Source organism: Rattus norvegicus, chromosome 3 (assembly GCF_021556685.1).
Source record: "Rattus norvegicus strain SHRSP/BbbUtx chromosome 3, alternate assembly SHRSP_T2T, whole genome shotgun sequence".
Taxonomy (NCBI): Eukaryota; Metazoa; Chordata; class Mammalia; order Rodentia; family Muridae; genus Rattus; species Rattus norvegicus.
In genome coordinates, this window is record NC_141536.1 from 72,306,000 (window position 1) to 72,316,891 (window position 10,892).

Consider the following 10,892-nt stretch of genomic DNA (forward strand, 5'->3'; position numbering starts at 1 on the left):
TGGCTCCATGCTACATTTTGTTTTAAAATGATTAGTTTACATTTAATAAATTACTGTAAATAGAGATCTTCTATATAAAATAGCATAACACTGACCATTGTAAACTGGTGTGTTACACAAATCATCCAGAAAATTCTATTTTATGAATATTTGTTAAGTAGTAAGTGTCCATGTAGCTTTTTAAACAACTTAGTGGTGGATTTTCACTCCAAATAAGGTTTTTTCCATTATTTAATTTATTTATGCACTTTATATCCTGACTTATGTGGTCTTGCTTCTCATTTCCTTTCCCTACACCTCTGAGAGGGTGAGCATTTTACCACCACCCCCATCCCCTTAGCTATATCCCATAGTGGAGCATCAAATCTCTTCAGGGCTAGGGGAATCCTCTCCTACTGAGGCCAGATAAAGCAGCCCAGTTTGTGAATTGATTCCATGGGGAGGCAACAACTTTAGGTACACAGCCCCACCTCAATGCTTCAGTTATTGGGGGTTCACATGGAGACTGAGCTGCTCATCTACTGGGCATCTCAGTACAGCTGACGTATTCTATTTGGTTGGTGACTCAGTCTCTGAGAGCTCCCAAGGGTCCAGGTTATTTACCTTTGTTGATCTTCCTGTGGCATTCCTATCACCTTGAGTCTCTCAACAATTTGCCCAGCTCTTCCATAAGAATACCCAGGCTCCATCTAATGTTTGACTATGAGTCTCTACCTCTGTTTCAGTCAAGTGTCATTCTCTCAGAGATTAATTATGCTATGCTTCTTTCTTTAGGGATAGGTGCTTGCCAAAGGGATGGGTTTCAAGTGGTGCTGGGTATGGTTTGGCCATTCTTTTGGTCTATGTTTTACCTTTGTCCCTGAATTTTCTGTATACCCAAAAGGATATGCGTGGTATGCCCTCACTTATAAATGGGTATGAGACGTATAGAACAGGCTACCAATATCACGCTCCACAGATCCATAGAAGCCACAGAAGAAAGAGGCCTAAATGAGTTAGTTTGAATATTATTTACAAAGCAGAATAAAATAGTCATAGGAGGCAGACAGAGGGAAATCTAGGTGGGAGTAGAGACAGGAAAAATGGGTGAGGTTGATAAGATCATCTACAGAGAGAGGGAAGAGACAGGGCCAGAGGGCCAGAAGAATGAATAGAAGTGTGAAGTAGGCAAGGGTGGCGTAGTAGGACATCTTTATTACATGCCAGAGACCCAGGATGGAGGAGGTTCCCAGGATCCAATGAGGTTGACCTTAGCTGCACAAATGTGGAACCTGAAGAGGCTACCTCTCATTTCCCTAAAACCTGAGAGGAACAGCTGCTTTACACCTAGCACAGATACTAAAAATTTCTCTTTTCATTTTATATGGTAATTTTAAAGTATGAAAGAAAAAGCCTAATTGTAATACAATAAACCAGTTGTATTTAGTGAAAAATAATCCTTAATGAAAGGGATTTGTATTGATTCAGGTAGTTATAATAACAATACCATATAAGCACTGGAGCATTTATGTATTTCTTCTGTCAAAATGTCAAAAATATCTTGCCAAGTTATAGACCATCATCAAGAGAAATGTTTCTTAGTTCTGTTCCAGTGTATAAAACAGCTTGCTAAGTCTTTTTTTTTGCAATAATAAGAGCTCAGTGAGGTCAATAAATATTTTCATTTTTGTGTATGGTTGAAAACAAAAGAAAATTATTTGTGTAACACTTTGTGAACATTGTACCATTAGTTTCACAAACCATGCTGAACGATATTTTCTACAGATCATTACAGAAAACAAATTATAATAAAACTCAACTTCCCAGCATGGAAGCAGTGTTCTGTCACAGCAAGAATAATATAACATTGAAAAATAACACATCTACAACTTAATTAATTCTATGTAACTAAAAATGATAAATAGAATCATGTCCCATGTAATTGAATGGTACATAAATAGAAATAACATCTAACAAGAGTTAATTGTCTGATTAAATTATAAAGTCTTTAATTTCAACTCCAATATCACTCTTTTCATTTCAATATAAAGCCTGGAGACTGACATGTTTATTACGAATTCATTCCAATAAGGAAAGTGGGTAAGAAAACAATTTGCCCCATTTTGATGGTTGCACTATATTTGTACCTTTTATATTGAGATGACATTATAAAAACATCCTTAACTCTTTTTAATTTTTTATTTTTATTGTACTTTATTACTTAAATTTCTTTTATTTAATTTTTTTATTAACTTGAGTATTTCTTATATACATTTCGAGTGTTATTCCCTTTCCCGGTATCCGGGCAAACATCCCCCTCCCCCCTCCCCTTCCCTATGGGTGTTCCCCTCCCGACCCTGCCCCCATTGCCGCCCTCCCCACACCAGTCTAGTTCACTGGGGGTTCAGTCTTAGCAGGACCCAGGGCTTCTCCTTCCACTGGTGCTATACTAGGATATTCATTGCTACCTATGAGGTCAGAGTCCAGGGTCAGTCCATGTATAGTCTTTAGGTAGTGGCTTAGTCACTGGAAGCTCTGGTTGCTTAGCATTGTTGTACATATGGGGTCTCGAGCCCCTTCAAGATCTTCCAGTTCTTTCTCTGATTCCTTCAACGGGGGTCCTATTCTCAGTTAAGTGGTTTGCTGCTGGCATTCGCCTCTGTATTTGCTGTATTCTGGCTGTGTCCCTCAGGAGCGATATACATCCGGCTCCTGTCGGTCTGCACTTCTTTGCTTCATCCATCTTTTCTAATTGGGTTGCTGTATATGTATGGGCCACATGTGGGGCAGGCTCTGAATGGGTGTTCCTTCAGTCTCTGTTTTAATCTTTGCCTCTCTCTTCCCTGCCAAGGGTATTCTTGTTCCCCTTTTAAAGAAGGCGTGAAGCATTCACATTTTGATCATCCGTCTTGAGTTTCATTTGTTCTAGGCATCTAGGGTAATTCAAGAATTTGGGCTAATAGCCACTTATCAATGAGTGCATACCATGTATGTCTTTCTGTGATTGGGTTAGCTCACTCAGGATGATGTTTTCCAATTCCAACCATTTGCCTACGAATTTCATAAAGTCGTTCTTTTTGATAGCTGAGTAATATTCCATTGTGTAGATGTACCACAATTTCTGTATCCATTCCTCTGTTGAAGGGCATCTGGGTTCTTTCCAGCTTCTGGCTATTATAAATAAGGCTGAAATGAACATAGTGGAGCAAGTGTCTTTGTTATATGTTGGGGCACCGTTTGGGTATATGCCCAAGAGAGGTATAGCTGGATCCTCAGGCAGTTCAATGTCCAATTTTCTGAGGATCCTCCAGACTGATTTACAGAGTGGTTGTACCAGTCTGCAATCCCACCAACAATGGAGGAGTGTTCCTCTTTCTCCGCATCCTAGCCAGCATCTGCTGTCACCTGAGTTTTTGATCTTAGCCATTCTCACTGGTGTGAGGTGAAATCTCAGGGTTGTTTTGATTTGCATTTCCCTTATGACTAAAGATGTTGAACATTTCTTTAGGTGTTTCTCAGCCATTCGGCATTCCTCAGCTTTGAATTCTTTGTTTAGCTCTGAACTCCATTTTTTAATAGGGTTATTTGTGTCCCTCTGGTCTAACTTCTAGAGTTCTTTATATATTTTGGATATAAGGGTTCTATCTGTTGTAGGATTGGTAAAGATCTTTTCCCAACCTATTGGTTGCCATTTTGTCCTAACCACAATGCCCTTTGCCTTACAGAAGCTTTGCAGTTTTATGAGATCCCATTTGTCGATTCTTGATCTTAGAGCATAAGCCATTGGTGTTTTGTTCAGGAAATTTTTTCCAGTGCCCATCTGCTCCAGATGCTTCCCTAGTTTTTCTTCTATTAGTTTGAGTGTATCTGGTTTGATGTGGAGGTCCTTGATCCAATTGGACATAAGCTTTGTACAGGGTGATGAGCATGGATCGATCTGCATTCTTCTACATGTTGACCTCCAGTTGAACCAGCACCATTTGCTGAAAATGCTATCTTTTTTCCATTTGATGGTTTTGGCTCCTTTATCAAAAATCAAGTGCCCATAGGTGTGTGGGTTCATTTCTGGGTCTTCAATACTGTTCCATTGGTCTATCTGTCTGTCTCTGTATGAATACCATGCAGTTTTTATCACTATTGCTCTGTAACACTGCTTGAATTCAGGCATAGTGATTCCCCCTGAAGTTCTTTTATTGTTGAGGATAGTTTTAGCTATCCTGGGTTTTTTGTTATTCCAGATGAATTTGCAAATTGTTCTGTCTAAGACTTTGAAGAATTGGATTGGTATTTTGATGGGGATTGCACTGAATCTGTAGATCGCTTTTGGTAAAATGGCCATTTTTACTATATTAATCCTGCTAATCCATGAGCATGGGAGATCTTTCTATCTTCTGAGGTCTTCTTCAATTTCTTTCTTCAGAGTCTTGAAGTTCTTATTGTACAGACCTTTTAGTTGCTTGGTTAAAGTCACACCGAGGTACTTTATATTATTTGGGTCTATTATGAAGGGTGTCGTTTCCCTAATTTCTTTCTCGGCTTGTTTCTCTTTTGTGTAGAGGAAGGCTACTGATTTATTTGAGTTAATTTTATACCCAGCCACTTTATTGAAGTTGTCTATCAGCTTTAGTAGTTCGCTGGTGGAACTTTTGGGATCACTTAAATATAATATCACATCATGCAAAAAGTGATATTTTGACTTCTTCTTTTCCAATCTGTATCCCTTTGACCTCCATTTGTTGTCTGATTGCTCTGGCTAGAACTTCAAGAACTATATTGAATAAGTACGGAGAGAGTGGGCCGCCTTGTCTAGTCCCTGATTTTAGTGAGATTGCCTCAAGTTTCTCTCCATTTAGTTTAAGGTTAACAACTGGTTTGCTGTATATGGCTTTTACTATGTTTAGGTATGGGCCTTGAATTCCTATTCTTTCCACCACTTTTATCATGAAGGGGTGTTGAATTTTGTCAAATGATTTCTCAGCATCTAATGAAATGGTCATGTGTTTTTGTTCTTTCAGTTTGTTTATATAATGGATCGCGTTGATGGTTTTCCGTATATTAAACCATCCCTGCATTCCTGGGATGAAGCCTACTTGATCACGGTGGATGATTGTTTTGATATGCTCTTGGATTCAGTTTGCCTGAATTTTTTTTTTATTATTAACTTGAGTATTTCTTATATACATTTCAAGTGTTATTCCCTTTCCCGGTTTCCGGACAAACATCACCCTCCCCCCTCCCCTTCCTTATGGGTGTTCCCCTCCCAAACCTCCCCCCATTGCCACCCTCCCCGCATAGTCTAGTTCACTGGGGGTTCAGTCTTAGCAGGACCCAGGGCTTCCCCTTCCACTGGTGCTCTTACTAGGATATTCATTGCTACCTATGGGGACAGAGTCCAGGGTCAGTCCATGTATAGTCTTTAGGTAGTGGCTTAGTCCCTGGAAGCTCTGGTTGCTTGACATTGTTGTACTTTTGGTGTCTCGAGCACCTTCAAGCTCTTCCAGTTCTTTCTCTGATTCCTTCAACGGGGGTCCTATTCTCAGTTAAGTGGTTTGCTGCTGGCATTCGCCTCTTTATTTGCTGTATTCTGCCTGTGTCCCTCAGGAGTGATATACATCCGGCTCCTGTCGGTCTGCACTTCTTTGCTTCATCCATCTTGTCTAATTGTGTGGCTGTATATGTATGGGCCACCTGTGGGGCAGACTCTGAATGGGTGTTCCTTCAGTCTCTGTTTTAATCTTTGCCTCTCCCTTCCCTGCCAAGGGTATTCTTTTTCCTCATTTAAAGAAGGAGTGAAGCATTCACATTTTGATCATCCGTCTTGAGTTTCCTTTGTTCTAGGGATCTAGGGTAATTCAAGCATTTGGGCTAATAGCCACTTATCAATGAGTGCATACCATGTATGTCTTTCTGTGAGTGGGTTAGCTCACTCAGGATGATATTTTCCAGTTCCAACCATTTGCCTACGAATTTCATAAACTCGTTGTTTTTGATAGCTGAGTAATATTCCATTGTGTAGATGTACCACATTTTCTGTATCCATTCCTCTGTTGAAGGGCATCTGGGTTCTTTCCATTTTCTGGCTATTATAAATAAGGCTGCGATGAACAAAGTGGAGCACGTGTCTCTTTTATATGTTGAGGCATCTTTTGGGTATATGCCCAAGAGAGGTATGGCTGGATCCTCAGGCAGTTCAATGTCCAATTTTCTGAGGAACCTCCAGACTGATTTCCAGAATGGTTTTACCAGTCTGCAATCCCACCAACAATGGAGGAGTGTTCCTCTTTCTCCACATCCTCGCCAGCATCTGCTGTGACCTGAGTTTTTGATCTTAGCCATTCTCACTGGTGTGAGGTGAAATCTCAGGGTTGTTTTGATTTGCATTTCCCTTATGACTAAAGATGTTGAACATTTCTCTAGGTGTTTCTCAGCCATTCGGCATTCCTCAGCTGTGAATTCTTTGTTTAGCTCTGAACCCCATTTTTTAATAGGGTTATTTGTTTCCCTGCGGTCTAACTTCTTGAGTTCTTTGTATATTTTGGATATAAGGCCTCTATCTGTTATAGGATTGGTAAAGATCTTTTCCCAATCTGTTGGTTGCCGTTTTGTCCTAACCACAGTGTCCATTGCCTTACAGAAGCTTTGCAGTTTTATGAGATCCCATTTGTCGATTCTTGATCTTAGAGCATAAGCCATTGGTGTTTTGTTCAGGAAATTTTTTCCAGTGCCCATGTGTTCCAGATGCTTCCCTAGTTTTTCTTCTATTAGTTTGAGTGTGTCTGGTTTGATGTGGAGGTCCTTGATCCACTTGGACTTAAGCATTGTACAGGGTGATAAGCATGGATCGATCTGCATTCTTCTACATGTTGCCCTCCAGTTGAACCAGCACCATTTGCTGAAAATGCTATCTTTTTTCCATTGGATGGTTTTGGCTCCTTTGTCAAAAATCAAGTGACCATAGGTGTGTGGGTTCATTTCTGGGTCTTCAATTCTATTCCATTGGTCTATCTGTCTGTCTCTGTACCAATACCATGCAGTTTTTATCACTATTGCTCTGTAATATTGCTTGAGTTCAGGGCTAGTGATTCCCCCTGAAGTCCTCTTATTGTTGAGGATAGCTTTAGCTATCCTGGGTTTTTTGTTATTCCAGATGAATTTGCAAATTGTTCTGTCTAACTCTTTGAAGAATTGGACTGGTATTTTGATGGGGATTGCATTGAATCTGTAGATTGCTTTTGGTAAAATGGCCATTTTTACTATATTAATCCTGCCAATCCATGAGCATGGGAGATCTTTCCATCTTCTGAGGTCTTCTTTAATTTCTTTCCTCAGTGTCTTGAAGTTCTTATTGTACAGATCTTTTACTTGCTTGGTTAAAGTCACACCGAGGTACTTTATATTATTTGGGTCTATTATGAAGGGTGTCGTTTCCCTAATTTCTTTCTCGGCTTGTTTCTCTTTTGTATAGAGGAAGGCAACTGATTTATTTGAGTTAATTTTATACCCAGCCACTTTGCTGAAGTTGTTTATCAGCTTTAGTAGTTCACTGGTGGAACTTTTGGGATCACTTAAATATACTATCATGTCGTCTGCAAATAGTGATATTTTGACCTCTTCTTTTCCGATCTGTATCCCCTTGATCTCCTTTTGTTGTCTGATTGCTCTGGCTAGAACTTCAAGAACTATATTGAATAAGTAGGGAGAGAGTGGGCAGCCTTGTCTAGTCCCTGATTTTAGTGGGATTGCTTCAAGTTTCTCTCCATTTAGTGTAATGTTAGCAACTGGTTTGCTGTATATGGCTTTTACTATGTTTAGGTATGGGCCTTGAATACCTATTCTTTCCAGGACTTTTATCATGAAGGGGTGTTGAATTTTGTCAAATGCTTTCTCAGCATCTAATGAAATGATCATGTGGTTCTGTTCTTTCAATTTGTTTATATGATGGATCACGTTGATGGTTTTCCTTATATTAAACCATCCCTGCATGCCTGGGATGAAGCCTACTTGATCATGGTGGATGATTGTTTTGATGTGCTCTTGAATTCGGTTTGCCAGAATTTTATTGAGTATTTTTGCGTCGATATTCATAAGGGAAATTGGTCTGAAGTTCTCTTTCTTTGTTGGGTCTTTGTGTAGTTTAGGTATAAGAGTAATTGTGGCTTCATAGAAGGAATTCGGTAGGGCTCCATCTGTTTCAATTTTGTGGAATAGTTTGGATAATATTGGTATAAGGTCTTCTATGAAGGTTTGATAGAATTCTGCACTAAACCCGTCTGGACCTGGGCTCTTTTTGGTTGGGAGACCTTTAATGACTGCTTCTATTTCCTTAGGAGTTATGGGGTTGTTTAACTGGTTTGTCTGTTCCTGATTTAACTTCGATACCTGGTATCTGTCTAGGAAATTGTCCATTTCCTGAAGATTTTCAAGTTTTGTTGAATATAGGTTTTTATAGTAAGATCTGATGATTTTTTAATTTCCTCTGAATCTGTAGTTATGTCTCCCTTTTCATTTTTGATTTTGTTAATTTGGACGCACTCTCTGTGTCCTCTCGTTAGTCTGGCTAAGGGTTTATCTATCTTGTTGATTTTCTCAAAGAACCAACTTTTGGTTCTGTTGATTCTTTCTATGGTCCTTTTTGTTTCTACTTGGTTGATTTCAGCTCTGAGTTTGATTATTTCCTGCCTTCTACTCCTCCTGGGTGTATTTGCTTCTTTTTGTTCTAGAGCTTTTAGGTGTGCTGTCAAGCTGCTGACATATGCTCTTTCCTGTTTCTTTCTGCAGGCACTCAGCGCTATGAGTTTTCCTCTTAGCACAGCTTTCATTGTGTCCCATAAGTTTGGGTATGTTGTACCTTCATTTTCATTAAATTCTAAAAAGTTTTTAATTTCTTTCTTTATTTCACCTTGACCAGGTTGTCATTGAGTAGAGCATTGTTCAATTTCCACGTATATGTGGGCATTCTTCCCTTATTGTTATTGAAGACCAGTTTTAGGCCGTGGTGGTCCGATAGCACGCATGGGATTATTTCTATCTTTCTGTACCTGTTGAGGCCCGTTTTTTGACCAATTATATGGTCAATTTTGGAGAAAGTACCATGGGGAGCTGAGAAGAAGGTATATCCTTTTGCTTTAGGATAGAATGTTCTATAAATATCCGTTAAGTCCATTTGGCTCATGACTTCTCTTAGTCTGTCGACATCTCTGTTTAATTTCTGTTTCCATGATCTGTCCATTGATGAGAGTGGGTTGTTGAAATCTCCCACTATTATTGTGTGAGGTGCAATGTGTGTTTTGAGCTTTAGTAAGGTTTCTTTTACATATGTAGGTGCCCTTGTATTTGGGGCATAGATATTTAGGATTGAGACTTCATCTTGGTGGATTTTTCCTTTGATGAATATGAAGTGTCCTTCCTTATCTTTTTTGATGACTTTTAGTTGAAAATTGATTTTATTTGATATTAGAATGGCTACTCCAGCTTGCTTCTTCTGACCATTTGCTTGGAAAATTGTTTTCCAGCCTTTCACTCTGAGGTAATGTCTGTCTTTGTCTCTGAGGTGTGTTTCCTGTAGGCAGCAGAATGCAGGGTCCTCGTTGCGTATCCAGTTTGTTAATCTTTGTCTTTTTATTGGGGAGTTGAGGCCATTGATATTGAGAGATATTAAGGAATAGTGATTATTGCTTCCCGTTATATTCATATTTGGAAGTGATGTTATGTTTGTGTGCTTTCATTCTCTTTGTTTTTTTGCCAAGATGATTAGTTTCTTGCTTCTAGGGTATAGCTTGCCTCCTTATGTTGGGCTTTACCCTTTATTATCCTTTGTAGTGCTGGACTTGTAGAAAGATATTGTGTAAATTTGGTTTTGTCATGGAATATCTTGGTTTCTCCATCTATGTTAATTGAGAGTTTTGCAGGATACAGTAACCTGGGCTGGCATTTGTGTTCTCTTAGGGTCTGTATGACATCTGTCCAGGATCTTCTGGCCTTCATAGTTTCTGGCGATAAGTCTGGTGTGATTCTGATAGGTCTGCCTTTATATGTTACTTGACCTTTTTCCCTTACTGCTTTTAATATTCTTTCTTTATTTTGTGCGTTTGGTGTTTTGACAATTATGTGACGGGAGGTGTTTCTTTTCTGGTCCAATCTATTTGGAGTTCTGTAGGCTTCTTGTATACCTATGGGTATCTCTTTTTTTAGGTTAGGGAAGTTTTCTTCTATGATTTTGTTGAAGATATTTACTGATCCTTTGAGCTGGGAGTCTTCACTCTCTTCTATACCTATTATCCTTAGGTTTGATCTTCTCATTGAGTCCTGGATTTCCTGTATGTTTTGGACCAGTAGCTTTTTCCGCTTTACATTATCTTTGACAGTTGAGTCAATGATTTCTATGGAATCTTCTGCTCCCGAGATTCTCTCTTCCATCTCTTGAATTCTGTTGGTGAAGCTTGTATCTACAGCTCCTTGTCTTTTCTTTTGATTTTCTATGTCCAGAGTTGTTTCCACGTGTTCTTTCTTGATTGCTTCTATTTCCAATTTTAATTCCTTCAACTGTTTGATTGTGTTTTCCTGGAATTCTTTCAGGGATTTTTGCGATTCCTCTCTGTAGGCTTCTACTTGTTCTCTAAGGGAGTTCTTTATGTCTTTCTTGAAGTCCTCCAGCATCATGATCAAATATGATTTTGAAACTAGGTCTTGCTTTTCTGGTGTGTTTGGATATTCCGTGTTTGCTTTGGTGGGAGAATTGGGCTCCGATGATGCCATGTAGTCTTGGTTTCTGTTGCTTGGGTTCCTGTGCTTGCCTCTCGCCATCAGATTATCTCTAGTGTTACTTTGTTCTGCTATTTCTGACAGTGGCTAGACTGTCCTATAACCTGTGTGTCAGGAGTGCTGTAGACCTGTTTTCCTGTTTTCTTTCAGCC